Raw genomic sequence first — 7,310 nt, 5'->3', positions numbered from 1 at the left:
TTGCCTCTGTTTGTTTTGTTGTAGAAGTTTCTGTGCAAATGATATTTTATAGGAAAATTTTCCAATGTTAATTTATTAATTTGCATTTTACATTAAAACAGGGAGTGAAACATTCTATTTCAGAGGAAATTTTATCTTTTTTTTTCCATGAAAACTAAAGGAGCCAGGAAACATGTTATTGTAAAATAGTAGTGGGGTCAGGAATAAAGAATACTAAGTCCGCAATGCAAGGTGGGAGAAGCTATTTCCCACACTTTTAAGTTACTTAGGCTGTGGCAGTATTTGGTGGTGCTAGGCTTTGTTTACATTTTTCATCTGTTGATTTATCAATCTTGTCCAACTTTCATATGATGGGAAATATAGAATTCACATGTTGACATATGGACCATGGTTAACCTAACCTACGAAATTCCATAGCAATCCGTTGGTCATGGAAGGGTCTCTATTCTGAATGGGAAACAATAAATTGAAACAAAACTGGTAGTTGAAAATGGAACCGAACCATTGATAATCGGTTTGGTTTGTTATTAATCTCTAATAATTGGTTTTGTTTGAGTCTTAACTAAGAAACCATCTTTTTTTTTTTTTATATTTGGTCAGAACTAAGAAACCATCTCATGCAAACAGATAACCTGAGTTGGAAAAAGTGTTTGGACAAAGGAAAGAGAGAGATCCACTTGTGCTTTTTTTTTTGTTTTGATTTTGATTCATATATATATATATAATGGGAAAAATCTGGGCACATTGCCCATGTACCGCAAGCTAGCATCCGTTGTGTGTTTCTCTCTTTGATTTTTTCCTTTTGTTTTTATGATAGAAGAAAAATGTTTTTTAACCATCACCCTGTAGGCATGGTCTGCTGAAAAAACAACCCTTTGAAATGACTCGGTGCCCATTCTATGTGATGGTCTGTTCCACACCCATATTGGTGCTACTTGCACCCTGTCTATTGGTGCTACCCGCACCCTCATTGGGCTTGTCCAGACTCAACCCAAGGCCTCAGCTCAAGCTTAGCCCGAGCCAGCCCTGTGGGTTGAAAATCTTAGCTCAGACCTTGATAGGTTCAGGCAGGCTTTGAGCAGGCTCGGGCTCGCTGGACAAACTTGCATCCTTAGATTCATGTGTGTTGGTGAAGTGGACAGATGTGGTCGAGGGGAAATCGATTAGGAATGTTTATAATAAACCGAATACTATTCAGTTTTGATTTGAGAAACCATTAATGACCGGTTCAGATTTTTCTTTTCGTTCATTACATCTTAAATCGAACCAAACTACACTAATAAAACGAAACCAGCCAATATACATCCACCCTTGTGGTCATAGTGGTTAATTAATGTAAAGTGATTCTCTGTCTGGGAATGCAGTCTTTGTCAGTAATCCCTATGTTTATCTATTTCTCAAAATCAAGGGCAAAGATGTTCATTCACATGGGGGGGAGAGATATATAATACACATGGGAGCGTTGGTATAGGCCATGCTTTGTTCTTTTTCTCTTAAGTGACCATTGTAGCTGACGAGCCAGTGGTCCTCTATAGAGGCAAAGAGTGAAGTACATCGAAGAAAATAGGAAGATTCAAGAATCCAACTGGCGGATTCATAAACGGTCGTTGCTGGGCTGCTGCCTCTCCAAACCTTCAAGAGATGCTATATATATATATATATATATATAGAGAGAGAGAGAGAGAGAGAGAGAGAGAGAGAGAGAGAGCATGGAATTGAATACTCATATAGACAAATATATAGTTTCTTTATCATTCAAGGAGACTAAAAACCAGTTGTACCAAATAGTGGGAGAAAAACCCACTTGTACAGCTTCAATGGTTTGAATTTGAAATTGCTTTATACAAAGAAAAGGCGAGCCAATAAGGAAAAGGAAGCAGAAGAAGCAGCTGCAGCAGCAGCATTAAACACTCACTGGCGCTGCATGCATGAGATGATAAAGGTGAAAATATACGCAAGGCAAGGCAAGGCAAGGCAGTATGGGACAGTTTGTTTGTTTTACTTCATTATCATGACACTTGCCTTGCCTCATCTTTTCTTTACCAAGATAGGGAGGTTACGTACTGGAAGCTCCAAAAGCCTCTACAGATCCCCTCGGATCTACAACTAAATTCCAAGAAATAAGCATAGTCTGTATTGTACTCTCTCTCTCTCTCTCTCTCTCTCTCTCTCTTATAGAGGAGAGAGAAACAGGTGTTTTCATGGTGATGTCAAACAGATATACTCATTACCCAAATGTCATTTGAGGTCACCAGGAAAGTAATATATGGAAGTGAAGCAAACCCAAATAAGGAATGTATTCAAAAATTGAAAAGCTTTGTCCAATCCAGTTGTGTACTAATTGGATGCCCAAGAAAATTAAAGTGAACGGGAAAATAAAATGAGATGATAATATCATTTTGTCTACTTTTAACATCTGAAACTATCTGCATTCCTATAGACACGCAGGAGACGAGGGAATGGAGATCAAGGGATTTTCTTGGAGTACTTAGTAGTTTTGATATGGTTTTAAGTATTGGTATCGTATAAGTCGTATCATATTCGATTCGAATTGGTTATCAGTATCATTTCAGGAGAAAAATAATAAAAAATGTATTTTTTCTAAAAAGCAAGGGTAAAAGTGACCGATCCTCTCCGATACCAGTATCAATACCAAGAACTAAATCCATACTAATATCACTTGTTGGGATGCTGGTTTCAAATCTTGAATCAAGATTAGTGCAATCATATAGATTGGATCAAATTGGTATCAGTCGAGATCAATTTCTAGTCTAGACGGTTCCAATATTGATCTATTGGTATGACTCAAGGATAAGAAAGCAATAAAAATTGATTTAAAAAAAAAAAAAAATACTGATGTAAAATCTATCTGATCTAATTCAATACAGGGCGATCTAAACTGGTATCAATAAAATCCAACCTTGTTCCAATATCTGAGATTAGAAACCTTGGTTAGGACTTGGACGTTAAGGGGAAGCTATCCAAGTCCTTATATACCTCCACATCAGGCTATTCACATCTAATTGAAATAATTCTTTTCAGGTGCTAGCTTTTAAATTTTTTTTTTTGGATAAAGTTTCAAATGCATTTTCAATTCATCGATGAAGAGAGTTCCAAGATCCAAATTCTCTTCAACCTCTTCAACATGGAGATAGGATCCGCTGCTTGTACGATAACTTGGTCGTACGAGTCAACATTCAACACATATCTTTCTTTCTACCATTATAAAGATAAAAAAGTATATTTAAAAACAAAAATGACAGATGTTGGATGTTGACTCGTACGATCAAGTGATCATATGAGCAACTGATCCATTTTTTCAACATGCATCCACCTGCTGCCCCGCACCGGGAGTGGGGTGTCTAGGCTCTTCTAACCACCGGATTCGCACTGGAGGGGCTGGAGGGTTAAAGAGGATCTAAATGGGAGTTGGGATCTTAATTCCAGACCAATACTCATCCCTTTTACCCTTGACATCTATGGAAGATTGGAAGCAGCATACCGGACCCACCTTAGTATACAATAGTCCAACCAATCACGTGCTTTGTAGGAAGACTGAAATCAAATCAGAAGACCTATAAACCATTTCACCAGTCACCACTTTCCAGTGACTTACCACACCTCTCTCTCTCTTATAAACCCCAATTGTAGATTAGTACAATTGTTTGTCTTGCAACAATTATAGCAGCAAACGATATGGGATATCCAGTGACAAGCATTGTCTGATCTGACGTTTTAATTTAACACATATAAGAAATCATCTGATCCTTCATTATAAAGGAATTCACCTCTCAAGTCTCAATCTCAAAACTCAGAAACGGACCTGGCCCCCACCAGGAAGATACCCAGAGCCCACGTTCCCCATGAGTCGGTGAAGATGAACCCTTTTTTTCCAAAAGCCTTTTAGAGTGATTGGATTGTATTGGATGGGATAGGATTGGGGGCTTCCCCTTTTTCTTTGTCGTCCCGTTCTTCCACAGACCAGACTTTATTATGAGTAGTTGATATTTGATCTCCGCCGAAAATCCTCTCTCTCTCTCTCTCTCTCTCTCAGAGAAAATTGTAAACCTATCTTGTTGGTCGTCAGAACCCACATCAGGGATGTAAAGGGGTTGAATATGGATCCAATTTGATGGAATCTAAATATTTTCTATCGCATTTGAATACCTTTAAACGAATACAAATGTAAATTAAATTTAGATTTTTGACTATCTATTTACATCTCTGATCATGTAATATAAACCTTCTTCCCTTCAATAAATACAATTTTTCATAATAGCCTCCGCCAATGTGTCAAATTCCTCCCAACAAAGGATTTCGATCCTAAACAAACATGAACATGAACTTGAACATGAACGAATTTCAGATTTTCAGCAGAAGGTTAGTGAATTGATGGGCTTCTTTGATCAGGACCAGCCCATTTTAATGGCTTTGTACTTGGATAGCCGCGTGTGGGGTTAAAGGGTTCAAACTTCAAAATATATACTCCTCGACCTAATCAGTAGATAACGGCCTCATTTTACTCTCTCCTTCCTCACTCTCCCACTCCCATAGTCCCCACTCCCCAGTTTTTCTTCTCTTCTTACTTTCCCAAGGAGACATGGGATACTGGAGACTCTCTCTCTCTCTCTCTCTCTCTCTCTCTCTCTCTCTTGGAATCATTTCCTGCTCCACTGTAACAGCTGACTGGTACTACTACTCAATAGTCAGTAGACTCACTACTGCTGCTGGATTCCAGGACGCTTCATTTAGAACCTAAAATCTTTCTCTAGACCTCATTGATATGGACATAGACAGCCACACCTTTCTTTTCTTTCCTTTTTTGAAAAACTCCTGAAATTAAGCTAAAAGGTAGAGGCAAAAAGGATATGACACCTATGTAGTCCTCAGAGAGTTGATCAGATTTGGCCTCAAGGGCTGGCCCAATCTCTTTTCACTTCTATTTCTACTTCTACTTTGTTTACGTAGGACATAGGCATTGTTTGATAATGTTTTCACTGTTTCTGTGTCTAAAAATAGTAGAAACGATTTTCAAGTTTTCGAAAATAAAAATGAATTTTTTGATGTTTGATAAATTTGTTTCTTGAAACATTTTTTGCAGACATAATGCCACTAAAAAATCCAATAGTATCATCGGATGCCCAATAGGGAGAGGGTTCGATTGTCTTTTTTTAAGTTTAAATAGTTAAGAGATTTATCGTGCACAACAGTCTTTTTTTTCTCTCATTTCTAGAAACAACGAAACAAGTCAGACTTGTTTTGTCAAAGTCGTTTCTAGAATTGTAAATATGCATACATTTTGATTTATGTTTCTAGAAACGGGTGAAACTAAATAACTTTATGAAACGCTTTTAAGCTGTTTCTCTGTTTCTAAAAACAAGAAAACATGGAAACGACAGAAATGTTGTCAAACAGTGCCAAAGTTTACTGCTTTCAAGCAATCTGTGAACCATAACATCAAAGAGCTTTTCCAAGATGAAATGTAATCATTTGGTGAAATGAGGATGTCATTACAAAGGAAAATTTTCAATTCTAATATATAATCCAATTTTCAAACATTTTCATTAAATATGGCAATGGGATCCAACTTTTTAGGCCTGAGAAGTTCCTTGGGAGATCATCAGCCTAGCTTTTTTCACTCTTGAATTGGGTTTTTGGAGTAGAGTCCTCTCAAATATATATAGGTCTTTCAAAGGGTCCATAGCTCAATGAATTCGGTTCAAATTCCAAGTGAAGATGCAGCTCATAGCCTCATATATATCCTTCTTTGGATAAAAACAGTATAGGATCGAGGGAGTACTGCTAGAGTGATTCTTGGTTTTGTTCACAGAAAACCGGGGATATCTCACAGTGGGATCCTCTCCGCTTTGTGCTATCCTTGCTAGAAACATTCTTGTTGGGAGTATATCATTTAATGGATTTTCTTATTGACATCGATTAAGTGTCAAATAATTTGTATTTTTTTCAATTATAAAAATGACTAAAAAAAATTACAAATTATTTGACCCTTCAAGGGTGACACTAGAAAAATCCTTTTTAAATAGTGCCAAATGAGAGAGTTTGGTTCTACTGCACGAATCATTACCTGATCCTACAAGTGAGGATTGGATCCAACCTATATTTGGGATGTAAATAGATCGGAAACATATTGAATTAGAATCAAATGCGTTTGGATCCGGATATTTCCCAATAGGATACTTAGTCTCTAATTTTTTTCCTCATCTATTTTTCTAAGTTGTTTTAACTCTTTTCCTCATTCTCTAGAATTGGTCTAAACTTTAAGAACTCTCAAAATCATTAATTGATTATTTAATAAAATCAGATAATTATTTTTAGAATATGTTGGGTTTTAATTTGGATACCCTTGATCCGATACGAATGTGAATTCGAATATTTCGAATATCCATTTACATCACTAACCTATATCCCATTTTTGGCCATTACAAGGGTGAAGAGGAATATACTTAGAAGCAAAAGGACAGATGTTCAATCCTCAACGGATCTGAATTCCAAATTAGAAAGCTGTGTTTCGCGATAATGTAATTTGAATAGGCAACTACGCTTGGCCTTTCAAAAAATTTCTTTCAATTTTTATTTTATTTTATTTTAATTATCATGATTTATTACTAACTTTTCACGGGAACCACCATACATGAGAAAGAAACAAATTTGAAGCTTATGGATTATAAGTAGAGACTCATTAACTGAGAATAAAACATTCGAATCCTAAGGATCACGTGTTGTTTTGCCAAATATATATTATCGGCATTAATTAAGTGATTAAGGATTAGTTAATCAATTATAAAGCTAACATGGCACGTGGCACATTAAGAAATCTCTTTGACCAGTCAAACCATGAGACGGACCCAAAGAAAAGAAAAGAAGAGAGACTCAGTTCATGACAACATGCTTGTAGCTTGTAAGTGGTAGCATTAGTAGTAGTAGCAGCAGCAGCAGCAGCAGCAGCAGAGTGAGAGATTCCGGCAAACTCAAGAATAATCCGGTGACATCGACGAACGGTAGGAGTTGAGGGTAAGCTCAAGAGACGTTCGAGAGCAGCCATTGTTGCCTTTCTCGTCGTTGTACGTTCCATAACTGCCTGTGCTGTAGTGATAGTCACCGGAATTGGACTTGTCCGAATAGAATCCTGCAATGTCTTCCCCATGAATAGGAAAGAGAGGAAGCGTTTCCATACCATTACCAGAGGCTCCTCCTCCTCCTCCACCACCACCTTCTTCTTCATCCTGCTCGCCATCATCTTTGAACCCTCCATTGATCCAGTTTCTATTGTCGTAGAGACTACTGTACAT

Source organism: Macadamia integrifolia, chromosome 7 (assembly GCF_013358625.1).
Source record: "Macadamia integrifolia cultivar HAES 741 chromosome 7, SCU_Mint_v3, whole genome shotgun sequence".
NCBI lineage: Eukaryota > Viridiplantae > Streptophyta > Magnoliopsida > Proteales > Proteaceae > Macadamia > Macadamia integrifolia.
This window is presented reverse-complemented; position numbering follows the sequence as displayed.